General features: G+C 36.6%; 1 protein-coding gene and 1 long non-coding RNA gene across 2 annotated transcripts in view; one reads left to right on the top strand and one right to left on the bottom strand.

The window, feature by feature from the left end:
• The window catches only part of LOC131997385 (uncharacterized), a 101,940-nt gene extending 99,129 nt beyond the window's left edge, over positions 1-2,811 (top strand). The window contains exon 3 of the long non-coding RNA XR_009398229.1: positions 2,769-2,811. This is a non-coding gene — a long non-coding RNA (uncharacterized LOC131997385). The remainder of the gene's footprint in view (positions 1-2,768) is intronic.
• The window catches only part of LOC106082638 (nose resistant to fluoxetine protein 6), a 147,127-nt gene that overhangs the window by 93,892 nt on the left and 36,756 nt on the right, over positions 1-16,479 (bottom strand). The gene's annotated exons all lie outside the window — the stretch shown is intronic.

Here is a 16,479-nt window from a genome sequence, read left to right on the forward strand (position 1 = left end):
TAATGGAAGGTATTTGCGAGAAAACCACGAATCTGATATTAAAACCCGGCACAAACTACCTAGGGGACGTCCCACCCCCATAACAACCCCCAAATGGAACGGATTTGCTTACCATGACAGTTTTTAGGGCCGATACCCCAAACCGGACATATTTACCGACTTTTGCAATAAGGAGTTTAAATGAAAGGTCTTTGAGATTAGAAAACTAACTTGATATCAAATTTCGAGGTCAATGGGAATATGGGGTTCAAATCAATGATATTTGAGAGCATAGCACGATGCTGATATATTTTCAGGGCTAAGTGTTTGAGGGACCACCCCACTCCCCAAAACACCCCTAAATCGGGCAAATTTACCGACTACGTCAATGTAGGGCTCAAATGAAAGGTATTGGGGAGAAAAGTACGAAATTGATACCCATTTTCTGGAACAATTTTCTCCAAAACACTTCACAAATAGCAATTATGGAATATGGAATTCATATAAAGGCATTTATATTATTATATTGTATCTAAAGCTATTGGGTTGCCCAAAAAGTAATTGCGGATTTTTTAAAAGAAAGTAAATGCATTTTTAATAAAACTTAGAATGAACTTTAATCAAATAAACTTTTTTTTTACACTTTTTTTCTAAAGCAAGCTAAAAGAAACAGCTGATAACTGACAGAAGGAAGAAAGCAATTACAGAGTCACAAGCTGTAAAAAAATTGTCAACGCCGACTATATGAAAAATCCGCAATTACTTTTTGGGCAACCCAATATATAGACATAGTATTTTCGTATCATGGTATTTCACTAAAAGCTCGTTCATTGTCGAAAATAAACCCACAGTGTGTGGAGTATCTGGCTTTTCTATACCATTGCAATGCAAATCTTCGATTATTAAGCTCGCCTCAAATGAGAAACCAACGAAAAATTTTACGATTGTACAGAGCTGCTTATCAAAGTTCTCGTAATCTCACAGTAGTCATGATCAGCGTTGCGACTAAAGAAAATTATTTCCTACCAAAATTTAAGAAAAATCCTACCAAACTCGAGCAAAATCTACCAAATGTTCTATAAGTCAAAAATGCGGTATATATTTTTATAACCGCCACCTGAGACTAGGCCATTTTGCCATTCCATTTTAAACACATCAAATTATAAATTGTCAGTGCTACAAACCATCTAGTACCGTTGTTATTCATAAAGAATTTAGCCATTTCCGTCCGTTTGTTTGTTGAAATCACTCTGTAGCCTTACGTTCAATTGTGGCCTATATCTTGATATAATATCCTATATACCCCTATTTTTGCCCCGATTTCAGTGAGCAACCGCAACGAGTTTGGATAAAGCTGACTCCCGACTTAAATGTTTGGGCCCAGAAATGCGTTTTTACTACCAACTTGAGTCGTTACTGTGAGTTGCATCTACCCCTCAACATCTTTGAATGCGGCTGCCACATAGGCCTATTTTCCGATGGAACGCCGAAAGCCGCATTTCCTACCCAGAATTTAAGAAATTTGAAACAGATCCCTTAACACTCGTATCAGTTACAGTCAATATCAGAACTTTAGCCCTTTTTACCAAAGTTTAAAACAGTGAGACTCCTTGTAAAAGTATTGAGTCTCACGACATCTATGATCAAATAGTTTTGAGTTATCCCCTGCAATTTTTCAGTAATTAACTTGGTATTTATATGTTGGTAAAACCTACCAAAAATTGAGGTCAGCCTACCAACTTACTTACACTGGTCATGTATCACACTGTCTAGTTATTGAGTCCATTAGAACACAATATGGAGTTTACACTGAATATTCTGTCAAATGTGAATTATATATTTAATAAGGCACTGTATAAAATTGCGGAGTTGTAAAGTAATTATATTTAATTTTTCTTCCAAGAACTATTTCTTCTCTTTTCTAACTAATAATTAATGTACGACAAACATTCTTTCGTTAACCCAAATTGCTATGATTAAGATAATTATGTTGTTTATGTACATATAAAATTATGAATAGAAACTAGGTGATTGACAAGCTAACCAAACAAAATGCATTCCATATCGTTTGCTTGTCGTCCCGGTTTATTAGAGTCATTGGTAATATGACAACAATTTGCTCATTTTTCACAACATTATATTTGGATATACTACTTAGCCAAGTTTATGGCATATCTTACACATAATATACCGCCTTTATTGAAACTGCAAATTAACACATTCTAATACCACTCATAAAAGATTGAACAAATAAACAATCTGTGGCAGTGATGCGAAATATTTTTTGTTGTTATTGATGGGATTTTTCTGTTCTGAATGGCATGTTCTTATAAAATTTAATAATGTCAAGATGAGTAACAGATCACAGTTTAGCCGAATTACTCATTTCTGTTATAATTCGAAATGACTTGTGAATTTTTGTGAATATCTGTCAAGATTAAGTTTGTGATTTATATCATTGAGTTTAAAAATGAATTCTTATGTTTTAAGAATAACTCAGCTGGCAATCAATTTTTAATGTGTTTTTTTTTTGAATTGTGGAATTTGAGCTTGTCTGTAATCATTCATGAGGTTAAGCCATAATTTTGATTGATTTGTTTGATATTGTGTGAAAGAGTAAGCATTTGATGAACTCATTTTGAATTGAAATGTGTCACTTGATAAATTTTGAATAAATTTCAATTTCAAAAAAGCTAACAAAAGTAAATGTCTTACTATAAATGACTAGATAACTTGTAAGAAATAGAATTTTTAATTAGTTTAACCATATACTTTCATTTTCTTTTCAGTCTTTAATAAACCACATGATCTTGGTTTCTATGGTGAAGAATTTAAGGTAAGTAGATTTATTTTGTATTTTTTTACAATAATTGTTGTACTATAACTTAGTGCATTTGTTTAAAACATACCGAAGTTAGAGAGATGGACCCATTGAATAACTATACCCATCGACTAAGAATCACTTTCTGATTCTATCCAGCTATTTCTGTCTGTAAATGTTGAATTATAATCAAAGAACAGATCGCAATTGTTATTGAATCATCTTGAATATTTGCACAAACGTATTTTTTGGGCTAGAGACGAAGCTTATTGAAATTGGAAGCAATCTGCTCTGATTTGGATATTTCTCGTTCTCATAAATTTTTCCTGCGGGTGAATTTCGTAGAATCGATCTATTGTAGATATAGCTCCCATCTATCTATACATCTTATATATAAAATTCAATTTGTGTTTGTTTGTCGGTTTGTTTGTTTGTTCCGTATAGACTCAAATGAATTAACGAATCGGGATAATATGGGATTCAAATGAAAGGTATTCAAGAGAAGAGTACGTATTTCGTAATAAAAGTTTGGTTCAAGTACCTGGGGGGCCGCCCCAGTCCCAAAACCCCTTAACATTGGTTTATTTGACGATTAAGACAATATGGGACTTAAATGAAAGGTATTCGGGAGTAGATTACGAATATGGCCTGGAAGTAGGAATAGGCTTTATAATTTATTGATAGCGGAAGGGGGCGGACCCTCTACCGTTACCCCAAAAATACCATCCAAAAACAAAAGAGGACCGATAAGGACAATATGGGTGACAAATGAAAAGTATGGGGGAGTAGATAACGAATATGGCATATAAATTCATGTCGAAGTATAGGAGGTCACCCCACCCCCACAAAAACTGCCCAAAATGGGCACATTAGCTAATCACGGATATATGAGACTCGGTTTGTTTGTTGCGTATGTACTGAAAACCGGCAGAAGCGATTTTCTCGATACTTTCGCATATTATGTAGGTTGGTCTGGAACGAAACATAGGCTATATATTGGGTTGCCTAAAAAGTAATTGCGGATTTTTTAAAAGAAAGTAAATGCATTTTTAATAAAACTTAGAATGAACTTTAATCAAATATACTTTTTTTACACTTTTTTTCTAAAGCAAGCTAAAAGTAACAGCTGATAACTGACAGAAGAAAGAATGCAATTACAGAGTCACAAGCTGTGAAAAAATTTGTCAACGCCGACTATATGAAAAATCCGCAATTACTTTTTGGGCAACCCAATAATATCGAACGGGAGACGCCCAAAAACAACCCAAAATCAAAAGTGGACCGATCGGGACAATATAGGTATCAAATGTAAGGTATTGGAGAGTAGAATTCGAATATGGCATTAAAATTTGCGTCCAAGTACCCATCGGGCCGCCTCAACCCCAACACTCCCTCAAACAGACATATTGGATGTCATTTCAATATGGGGCTTAAATGTATTCGGGAGTAGATTTCGAATCTGGCATTCCAAATCAGATCGAAGTATAGGGGGTCACGCCACCCCACAAAAACACCATTAGAGCCTATATGATACTTTCCTCAACTGATTTTCTTAAAAATGTCATAGCTTGTGTACGTTTGTCTGGAAGGAAATATAGGCTTTATAATTTTAAGATATCGGGTGGAGGCAGATCCTCCGCTTAGATTACGAATATGACATTAAAATTTGCGTTATGTGGAGCTTTTCCTCCCATTTTGGAGCCAAGTGTTTTGGGGTAGGCCCTAAAGCACCCCCTACACTTAACTTCATTTCCCTTCCCTTTCAGTGCAAAGTGCCGGTGGCAGCCCCAGCGCAAAAACACCCCCCAAACGGTTCATATATACCGGGATTTGAAGTGCAGCACGAATTTGATATCCATATTTGAGTCGAAATGTCTGAGGTGCCATCTCTCCCCTAAAAAGCATTTCTCATTACCCTAATTTTTAAAAACACCAGAAACCGAGCAGGAGCAATCATCTCACACATCAATGAGTGCTTTCCGATTCAAGTTTAAACTCAATGATAAGGGACCTTTTTTATAGCCGAGTCCGAACGGCGTCCCGCAGTGCGACACCTCTTTGGGGAAAATTTTTTTTAAATTACCAGACATGGCATTGTACCTCGTAAATTGGATATCTATTTTCAGAACAAAGTGGCGGCGGGCGCCTCATCCCCAAAACACCCTCCAAACGGTTCATATTTCCGACCACGTCAATATGGGGCTCAAATTAAAGGGATTTGGGAGTGAAGCACAACTTTAATATCCATATTTGGGTCAAAATGTCTGAGGTGCCATTCCTCCCCTAAAAAGAAATTCCCATTACCCTAATGTTCAAAAAATTTACGAAATTGATACTAATTTTTGGGACAAAGAGCCTGGGGTCCACTCCACTCTCAAACAGAACTTTTTAATCGAACATGCCAATATGGGGCTCATGTGTCTGGGTGGCCACCCCACCTTCGAAATGCCCTGTAATTTAGGACTCAAAAGAAAAGCATTTGGGAGTAGAGTAAAATTTTGTCCATGAATCGAACAGGGGCAAACTTCTCACATATCAATGAGTGCTTTCCGATTCAAGTTTAAAATCAATGACCTTTTTTATAGCCAAGTCCGAACGTCGTGCCGCAGTGCAACACTTCATTGGAGAGAATTTATGACCATGCATGGCTTGGTACCTCGCAAATTTGCCGGCATTAAGAGAGGATAACCATCGCTTTAAATTTTTTTTCGATGTTCTCGCCATTACTCGAACGCAGTCGTTCAGCGTAATAAGGTGGACGGGGGCTACAGTTGCACAAATTAGATATCCACATTCAGGGCGAAGTGTCCTCACATTCAGGGTGAAGTGACCTCACCCTAAAAAGATATTAGAGATGTAAAGAAGGCGCAGCGGAGCGGGCCCGGCTCGGGTGGTTAATTAAAATTTTGCACAATGATTTCTGCTTTTGTGGTCTTCAACAAATATACCAGGTACATCAACAGTTTGATATAGCTCCCATATAAACCGGTCGCCCGATCAGACTTTTTTACCCTATAGAGGGCGCATTTCTTATCTGATTTGGCTGAAATTTTGGTTGTAGTATTCTGTAATGACTTCTAGCATCTGTAATAAGTATGGTCCAAATTGGTTTATAAAATTATATTGCTCTTAACATACCACCTAATCGGAAAACTGGATATACAAATTTCGGCTAGTCTTATTGTTTTTTTGATACACTTGATTTAAACATAAATTATGATGTCAAACTTAAATATTCACTTCACATGAGATAGAAACATATAACTCTTTTAAAGAATTTATAAATTTTTTATGCTTAAATAAAAAAGTCCACTTAAAATGTTTTATTCACAATATGTGTCATCCTGCCAATAACAAAGTGAATATATGAGATTTTTATTTTCATAGACATTCCTAAAATGGATACTTTCATCACCGTCACCATCGCCATCATCGTTATGCGCATCATCATAACAGCATAACATTCAGTTGACTGACTACTAATTTGCTACAATGACGGACATGTGTGGACTTTATTTTAGAATTTCAATATGGCATCAAGTGCTTGTAATTGACCATATTTTAAATATTTTAATCTTGAATGGAGCACATTTTCTGGAGATTATACATTCTAGGCACACCTTTGTACGCAAATGTATCTTTTGTGGCTTCTCCCTCCATCTCTATCGCCACCATCGTTTCTAGGCACTCTTACTGGTTGTTTAGTGTATAATGTGTTGTTTGAATTGATTTTCGCTTTTTTATTTTCTGTTCTTAATGCCTTAGGCAGTTGGTATGTTCGCAATAACATTTCTTTGGTAACACATCGTAATTGGAGGAACAGACGAAACATCATAACTGCAATACGCTTTAGTGAAAAATCTCGCTTAAGTGCAAGTTGATGGAAAGAACCATTCATTATTGTTTGTGTTATTCAATGCAATTGAATTCGTTTGACTGAAAATACCTCTATGATGAAAAGGTTGTTACACCGTAAATTTGGTTTTTATATGAAACTGATATCGCATAAGTGAAAAAGTTATTTCTATGGGAAATTATAAGTATTCATACGTCGCCTATACTCTCCATTAACGCAAACTGGTCCATATATTTTACGAAGAATCTTTCTCTAAAATAATCCAAGCACTGCCTCGTCTGCTTTCACAAGTACCCATGCTTCAGCACCATATTACAGTACGGGTAGATCAGTGTCTTGGATAGTGTAATCTTCGTCTGTTGAGGGGTGGCCTTGTTTCTAAACTGCTTACTTAGTCCAAAGTAGCATCTGTTTGCCAGTATTATTCTTCGCTTTATCTCAAAACTGGTGTCATTCGTTTCAGTTACAGCGGTGCCGAGGTAGATAAAATTGCTGTGTCTCAAAGTTGTGATTCCCAACTTTCTCCATTTTTTTTTATCTGATCGGTTGTGCAAGACTTTTTGGGAGTTGAAACTATCCATTTCGTCTTATCTTCATTTACTGCCAGACTCATTTTCACTGACTCTCTTTCAATTCTTTCAAAGGCTGCAGTTACTACTTCCGGTGACCGACCTATGATATCGATGTCGTCGGCATAGGCGAGTAGCATGTATTCTCTTGTGATTAGTGTGCCATATCTATTCACATCTGCATCTCGTATAATCTTCTCCAACAGGATATTAAAGAGATCACAAGATAGGCTGTCTCCTTGTCTGAAACCTTGTTTGGTATTAAATGGTTCGGTGAGATTCTTTCCTATGCCCTCTGAGGAACGCGTATTAGCAAGTGTCATATTACAGAGTCTTATTAATTTTGCAAGGATACCAAACTCAGACATGGCTTGAAATACCTTTGGACGTAATGGAGTATCGAAGGCGACTTTGTAGTAAACAAAAAAGGGATGGTAGGTGTTAATTTGTCCTTCTCGGGACTTTTCCAGTATTTGGCGCAGTGTGAATATCTGGTCTAGGGTGAATTTACCAGGTCTAAAGCCGCATTGATAAGGCCCAATTATCTCATTGACTTTAGGTTTTAATCTTTCACACAGTACACCCGAGAGTATCTTGTATGTGATGGGGAGGGGACTTATTCCTCTGTAGTTGGCACATTCCGTCTTGTCTCCTTTCTTGTGTACGGGACATAGTATGCTGAGGTTCCAACCATCTGGTATGCCTTCTTTGAGCCGGATTGCGCCTTATCAGCGCGTCGCCTCCGGTCTTAAATAGTTCAGTGGGTAACCCGTCGGCTCCTGCTGCCTTGTTGTTCTTAATTCGGGTCACTGCTACTTGGACCCCATTCTGACTAGAAGGTAAACATTGGTTTCTGGTTCTGGTTCTACGGAATCCTCTTTGCCGCCAACATCGGACACTTGCAGTTGGGTAAAATGTTCTTTCCATATCCTCAGCATATTATCTGTGTCAGTTACCAGATTTTCATCTTTGTCTCTGCAGGAGGATGTGCCTGCACCAAAGCTATCGGTTTGATGTTTAATTCTTTGGTCGAATTTCCGCACTTCATTCTGACTCCTGTACATCTCAATTCGCTCACACTCACGTCTTGTCACTTATCCTAATTTTGATCTGTGCCTGTACCAAAGCTATCGGTTTGATGTTTAATTCTTTGGTCGAATTTCCGAACTTCATTCTGACTCCTGTACATCTCAATTCGCTCACACTCACGTCTTTTCACTTATCCGTATTGTGATCTTTTCACTTATCCGGTTTCGACTGTATATCTTTTCATTCCGTTTGTAACATCTTTAAATATTGATCTGTGGCCTATGAAGTATACACATTCTTGATTGTCTCGACATTCTAAGTCGATCTAGCCATGTCCGTCCGTTTGATGTTTCACCAGTGATTGTCTTTGACTTTTAAAGAGTTCCACTAAGCATTTCTCTCTTTCAACTCAATTTATTTTAAAAATTCGATCTCACTTATGTTGAAATCACTTAACTGGAAATTAATGCCACTTATCCGAATTTTGATATTTTCTTTTATCCGGTTTCGACTGTATATCTTTTCATTTCGTCATTCCGTTTGTAACACCTCGAAAAATTGATCTTCAACCCTATAAAGTATACACATTCTTGATTGCCTCGACATTCTAAGCCGATCTAGCCATGTGCGGCGGTCCGTTTGAGGAATGTCATGATAGCGGTTGAGCGCGTTAAGTTAAAAATTTTTAACAGATACTTCTTATTGATCGTTGGGGATCGCAAGTGGGCTATATCCTTTCAGATTTGGATAAAGCTCCCATATAAAGTGGTCTGTTGGCTGAAATGTTGTTCTGTTATGATTGGCTGTTTTGTTCTGTTATGATTTCCAACAATCGTGCCAAGTATGTTCCAAATAGGTGTATAACCTGATTTAGCTCCCATATAAACTGATCTCTAGATTTTACTGCTTGAGCCTCTAAAAGTCACAATTGTGGCCGATTTGGCTGAAATTTTGAATGTTATGTTCTGTTACGACTTCCAACAATCGTGGCAAGTATGGCCCAAATCGGTCTGTAACCTTATATAGCTTCCATATATATACCAATATGACGTCTTGAGCCCCTGGAAACAGTACACCCAGAGAAACATTGATACCACATGTGCTAATTTCAGTACTATACGGTATTAGTAGTAAAGCATACCGTATAGTAAAGCAACATTGCATGGTACAACAACAATACCGGATGGTATGGATGAAACATAAAATGATTAGTACCGTTTGGTACTAAACTTATTACCGAACTGGTATTGGTTTTAATACCAATCTGTTATGTTATGTTATGTTTGAGCACCAGACCGTTATTGGTTTTAGTACCAAACCGTTATTGATTATTTAACCCCCAAATGAACCAAAAAAAAAATTGAAAATTTAATTTAATTATATTTCGATTATTTATGTTAATAATACCAAAAAGTAATGTTACACCGTGACCAACCTCAATTCTTTGTATTCAGCAATTGATTCCATATCCATTAATTCCCAGTATCGTTTTATACACAAGAGACTTATCATGTTTTTATGTAGAGTGTCCTTAGAATTTTTACTATTTCCATTTTCACAGACTATTTTAACAGGTTTTTACTCACTCAAATTGTACTAAAATTTTTTATTAATTTGTTAAACAAATATTTTATAATGGCTTCAATATTTTAAGTACAAAGATCAACAACGCGATGACAAGAATACAAATGTGATGCCGTAAATTCTTAACAGCCCTATTTGTCTGGTATTAAATTGATACCAAATGGTATTAAAAATCTTTGCCAATGACTGCAACAAAATAATACCAGGCGGTATTGGCAAAGTACCGTAATTTTTCCATCAGTGTAATTGTTGTCTGATTTGCCTGAAATTTTGCACAAAGTGTTTTCTTATGACTTCCAATATCCATGGAAAGTGTATAAAAACCGATCTCTAGATAAACCTTCAACGGTCCCTAGAAAAATATTTTTTTATATACAAAGCTAACGTTTTTCATACGCTCTCTTAATGGTGGGTACTCAAGGTTCGGCTTTATCCAAGTTTTGTCGTTATACTTTTTTTAAATGTATGCAAATAAATATAACGATCAAAAAACCCCCTTCAATTATGTCTTTGGCATACCAATAAGCCAGCAATGAAAATTTTCCAAACAGTTAATGTTGCTTACTGCCCATGATCAATTGCGTTTTGTGCTAAGAATTTTAATATTATTATTTTTTTTTAATATTGATTTCGAGTATTTTTGTTGCCGAAAAGAGATGCGGAAGATTAAACAATTGATGGAAAAGGAAATTTCAATGCTTTTCAATTCGATTTTAATGCAAGATTTACATATACACATATCACTATTCCCTCTAAACGTCCCATCTCTCTGAAAAAAAAGTAGAATAAATGACATCCTGTTAAAGATTGACGTATCGCTGTATGTATTGACCATTTTTGTGTCATCAATGGGATTAGTGTTGTTCAATAACGCTATGCCTCAACAATCGCAAATGGGGGCAAAGTCAAAAAGTAAGGGCTAAGGCTCGCGCAATATTTACATCCTAAAGATCCTTAAGGGTTAAGGATTTCTTAGTCAAATCATGTAAAAAAAAGTGTTGTTCTAAGTTAAGGTCATACTTATTTTAATCTTTGGTTCTTCGACACTATACGTCGTCCTGTAAACGTATTTTCTTTAGACCTTGTAAAAAAAGTTTATTTTGTAAAAACGTCGTAAGTCAGCTGGGCCAAATCTTGGGAAACCACTGCCATGAATTCTGCTAACACTTTACAAAATTTCTATCAAAGCAGGTAAAGATAGGGAAATCGGTTTACATGGGAGCTATTTCAGGTTAAATACAATGGTGTTCGAAAGTCATAACAAAAGACTAAGTGCAAAATTTCATCCAATTCGGATAACAATTGCGGCTTCCAGGCGTTCAAGTCGTCAAATTGGGAGATGGTTTATGTGGGAGCCATATCAGGTTATAAACTAATTTGAATCGTACTTTGCAGAGTTGTTGGACGTCGTTACAGAACACATCGTGCAAGATTTCAGTCGAATCGGATAACTATTGCGACTTCTAGAGGCTCATGATGTTAAATCGGCAGATCAGTTTATATGGGGGCTATATCAATTGCGAAATTTCAACCCAATCGGAAAAGAGCTGCAGCTTTAAGGGGCTTAATAGTTATGTCGAAGGACCACTTTATATGGCTATACCAGGTTATAGACCGATTTTGACTTTACTTAGTAAAGTTGTTGAAAGTCATAACAGAAAACTATGTGCAAAATTTTAGCCAAATCAGACCAAAATTGTGTCTTTCAGGGGCTCAAGAAGCCAATTCGGGAGGTCGGTTTATATGGGAGCTATATTTGGTTATAAATCGATTTAGACCGTACTTGGCACAGTTGTTAAAAGTCATAACAGAACATCGCGTGCGCAATTTCAGCCAAATCGGACAAACATTGCGGCTTGTAAGGGCTCAAGAAGTCAAATTTCCGATTCAGACAGTATTTGGCACGCATGTTGAAGGTCATAGGATAAGTCGTTATACAAATTTTAGCCAAATCGGATAAGAATTGCACCCTCTATAGGCTTAAGATGTATTATCGGGAGACCAGTTTATGTGGGACCTATATTAGGTTTTGAACCGATTTCAACCAGTAGTTGGAAATCATCACTAAACACGTCCTGCAAAATTTCAGCCAAATCGGGTAATAAGTGTGCTATCTAGTGGCTCAAGAAGCCAAGATCACAGATCAGTTTATATGGCAGCTATATCAAGTTATGAACCGATTTGAACCATACTTAACATAGTTGTTGGAAGTCATATCGAAACACGTCGTTCAAAATTTCAGCCAAATCAGATAAGAATTGCGCCCTCTAGAGGCTCAAGTGGTCAAGAGCCCAGATCAGTTATATGACAGCCATATCAGGTTATAAACCGATTTCAACCACACTTGGCACTGTTGTTGGAAATCATAACAAAACACCTCACCTCTGTTTCAGCCAAATCAGATAAGAATTGCGACCTCTTGTAGCTGAAGAAATCAAGATCCAAGATCAGTTTATATGGCAGCTATATCAGGTTATGGACCGATTGGAACCACACCCGGTACATACTTTAGAAGTCATGAAAAAAGTCCCCGTGCAATATTTCAGTCAAAGAATTACACCCTTTAGTTCTCAAGAAGTATATTCGGGAGATCGGTTTATATGGCTGCTATATCCATACTTGGTACATCTATTGAAGGTTTTAGGAAAAGTCATCTTGCAAAAATCCTCAGCTAAATCGGATAAGAATTGCGTCCTCAAGTGGCTCAAGAAGTATATTCGGAAGATCGGTTTATATAGCAGCTATATAATTAAATGTGGACCGAGTTGCGAAATTTCAATCTCAACTGACCTACATTAATAAGAAGTATTTGTACAAAATTTTAAGCGGCTAGCTCTACTCCTTCGAAAGTAAGACGGACAGACTGACGAACATGGCTAGATCGACTTAAAACGTCATGATGATTAAGAATGTATGTGCTTTGTTGAGTTTGAGAACAATATTTCGAAGAATTAAAAACGGAATTACTTAATTTATATGCCCCCATTCAATGGTGGAGGGTATAAAATTGGGCGAAGTTCGGCCGGGTGGAATGTCAGGTACCCACTGCCTCCGATGCTGGCAGAAATGTAAGTACTTAGTTTAGTCTAGTCTTAGTTCGGCCAAGCAGAGCTTTGGATACCCACCACCTCGGATATACATATGTACGTATTAGCCACCGTAGCGCAGATATTATCATGTCCGCCTATGACGCTGAATGCCTGGGTTCGAATCCTGGCGAGACCATCAGAAAAAAATTTTGGCGGTGGGTTTCCCTTCCCAATTCTGGCAACATTAGCGAGGTACTATGCCATGTAAAACTTCTCTCCAAAGAGGTGTCGCACTGCAGCACGCCGTTCGGACACGGCTATAAAAAGGAGGCCCCTTATCATTGAGCTTTAACTGGAATCGGACTGCACTCATTGATATGTGAGAAGTTTGCCCCTGTTCCTTAGGGGAATGTTCATAGGCAAAATTTGCATTTACGTATTAACATTATCATTACGTCAAGTCCGGTGAAAAATCCACCACCGGACTTGACGTAATGGCAGCTTTATCGTTATATGATCCGAACTCGCCAGAGTCGTCATGGGGTCTTACACAATTCACTTCCTATATGGTAACTATATCTAAATATAGTTCAATCTACACCATATTTAGGATGTGTAGAGGCCTAATGTAACACATTGGAGCAAAATTCGGGAAAATCCGTTAATAAATACGCCTTTTATGTTCTACAGACCTTAAATCGGGAGATTGGTATATATGATAGCTATATCCAAATATACAATAGATTAGAGCCTAACACAGCCCACTGTGTCAAATTTTACGGAACTCTGTTAATAAATGCGCTTTTTATGGATCTAAGAACTTAAATCGGGAGATCGATATAAATGGTAGCCCGATCTAGACCAAACTCGGTATGACCGCCGAGGGGTCTAACACGATTCATATTTTTAAATAAAAATGCGCCTTTTATATGCCCAAGAGCTTAAACCGGGACTCCGGTAAATTTGACAACTTTAAAACTTTGTCGATATCTAGGCTATATTAAATAGGATTATTGGGGAGTCTAATGCAGCTCACTGTGCCTTATGTATGCGAAAATAGAAAGAAAATAGATTCTTTATACGGTTGGAAGTAGATATTTCGATCTATTGCAAACGGAATGACAAAATGAATATATCTCCATCCTGCGGTGGTGGGAAAAAACGGTAAGGATTAAGGCTTATACCTTATATCGAGGGATCAGTTTAGATGAAAGCTATATTCATTTATTGACCTTTTGAATTGATATTTGGTGTGAGTATTGGAAGGTTTAATTCTACATATCAAGTTTCAGCCAAATCGGATTAAAATTGATGTGTCTATAGGTTCGATGTGTCAAACGGGGTAATCAGTTTATGTGGGACCTATATATGTTTAGTAGTTCTGGATCACACACCAAATTTGGTTGGATTTACAAATCCAGATCCTAAAGGCTCATTTAGTTAAGTCAAAAGACCATTTTAGGCTGGAGCTATATACAAAACTGAACCTATAACCTCTAACAACCTAAATCAATAAGAATTATGTGTACAAAATGTCAAGCGCATAGTTTCATTAGTACAAACTATGGTGTACATTCATTTGTATTTTTAGGTTATTCGATAATTGTTTATTTGAAAATCTGGCTTCAACGAAAAATCGAACAAGGCCAAAAGAAGTTGTCGATTAATCGATTAACCAAATAATTGATTAATCGAAACTATATATCTTAGAATATTTTTTTGGGTCTTATCCTTCAAATACATATTTTATTTTTCCTTCGTGATTATTCCAACATCTTCCAGCTTGAGATCATATTCTATATATCGAATAGCATAGCAAAGAACTTATAAAAGTTGAGCAAGTGTGTGTTGTTATTCAAAAAACTTTGACTGGCTAGTGCATCATGATATCTTTTACGCCTTCATCAGCACCTTTGTCAAATTGATTAGGTGCCCAACGACTATTGAGTATTTTTCATATATGTATGTTGAATGGGATTGTAAATAGGGCAAGATGATCCGATGAATTTGATCTTCCTTTTAGAACTAAAGCAAAATATTATCATTCCAATCGAATGAAATGTTGATCAGATACCCCCCAAATGATCGAAACTGCAGACAATTGAGACAATTCATATGATTTTAAACTTTTTTAACAGTCAAACGGTTAATCGATTAACCGTCATGAATTATTCGATTATTTGTTTATTTGAAAATGTATCATTTTCATTTGTTCGATTATTTTCAAGGTCACGATAATCGATTAATTGAATATCGAGACTACAAACGCTTTGTCGATTTCAGCTGACGTAGGGACAGACATAGCTGGTTTGGCTTAGATCATACTTGCCATGGTTTATGGATGTCTTGTACGCATGGACAAACGGATATTTTAATTTTGCTACTAATTGACTGCTTAAAAGAAGGCACCTCGAAGTATTAACATTATCTAAAATGTGCCCCCAAATGTCGGGATTTTCTCCTATTTTTTCCCCGAATGTCGGGATTTTCTCCTATTTTTTCCCCGAATAGTTGGTTGTAACTACAAAAGGTTTGAGATAACTCCGATCATCTGGCAAGGCTATCTGTGCAAAGAATCCCCTATAACCGCCACGAAACGATACCTGAGTTTGGCTATAGATTTTCGTTAGTAGAATTTTCAAACATTTTGTCTCCACATTTACTCTTTAACGACTGCCTCAAATGTGACCATGCTCCAATAGATGACAATGACATTTGCAAGACCACATGGCGTATCCCCTAATCAAAAACAGTAAACCAGATTCATCACATAGTGATATGTGAAAGGCATTCATCCAGTGTGTTCAACGTACAATCGAACCGAGGAGAGAACATCAATTCGGATCATTGCCTATTTGCAGTGAATGTTTTCACCAGTCTAAGTCTTAATTGATTTTTTAAATTTCCGGTATAATAATCAATTTTTGATTTAAGACAAAATTCGATGACTATATGCAAAAATACAGCAATATCTATCGATTACACCAATTTCTACGATTGCTCCAAAATGAAAATTTTTCAGTTTCCGGAAACATCCGTTCTGAGATATTTTAAACATACGTAGTTCTAGATGTAAACTAACTGTGTTCGTAAAAAATGCTGCAAATAGCAACGATATTCGATGAAATTTGGCTAACATATTGAGGCATCAAGAAGCACATCTCTTACCAAATTTGGTAATGAACGGACATAAATTGTGGCTACTGTAGCCACTATAAATATATATATCTAAATCACAACCGATTTTGTTGAAATTAAGCAGACATAGTAAGACACATAATAGAGCATCTCCTACCAAATTTTGTAAAGAACTGACCAAAATTGTAGATACAGCAGCCATAGAAGCGTATATCGGATGAGAAGTATATATGGGAACTACATCTAAATCTGAACAGATTTTGATGAAATTTGGCAGACATATTAAGACATTAAACAGAACTTTCTTTACCAAATTTGGTAATGCTCGGACTTAACATTTGGCTACCACAACCAAGTTTGGTCACTTACCAAATTTAGTAATAATCGGACATAAATTGTGGCTACTGCTGCCATAGAAGCACATTTCGGATGAAAGATATAAAAGGGAGCTATATCTAACTCTGAAACCTTTTT

Source organism: Stomoxys calcitrans, chromosome 4 (genome assembly GCF_963082655.1).
Source record: "Stomoxys calcitrans chromosome 4, idStoCalc2.1, whole genome shotgun sequence".
In the NCBI taxonomy this organism is placed as follows: domain Eukaryota; kingdom Metazoa; phylum Arthropoda; class Insecta; order Diptera; family Muscidae; genus Stomoxys; species Stomoxys calcitrans.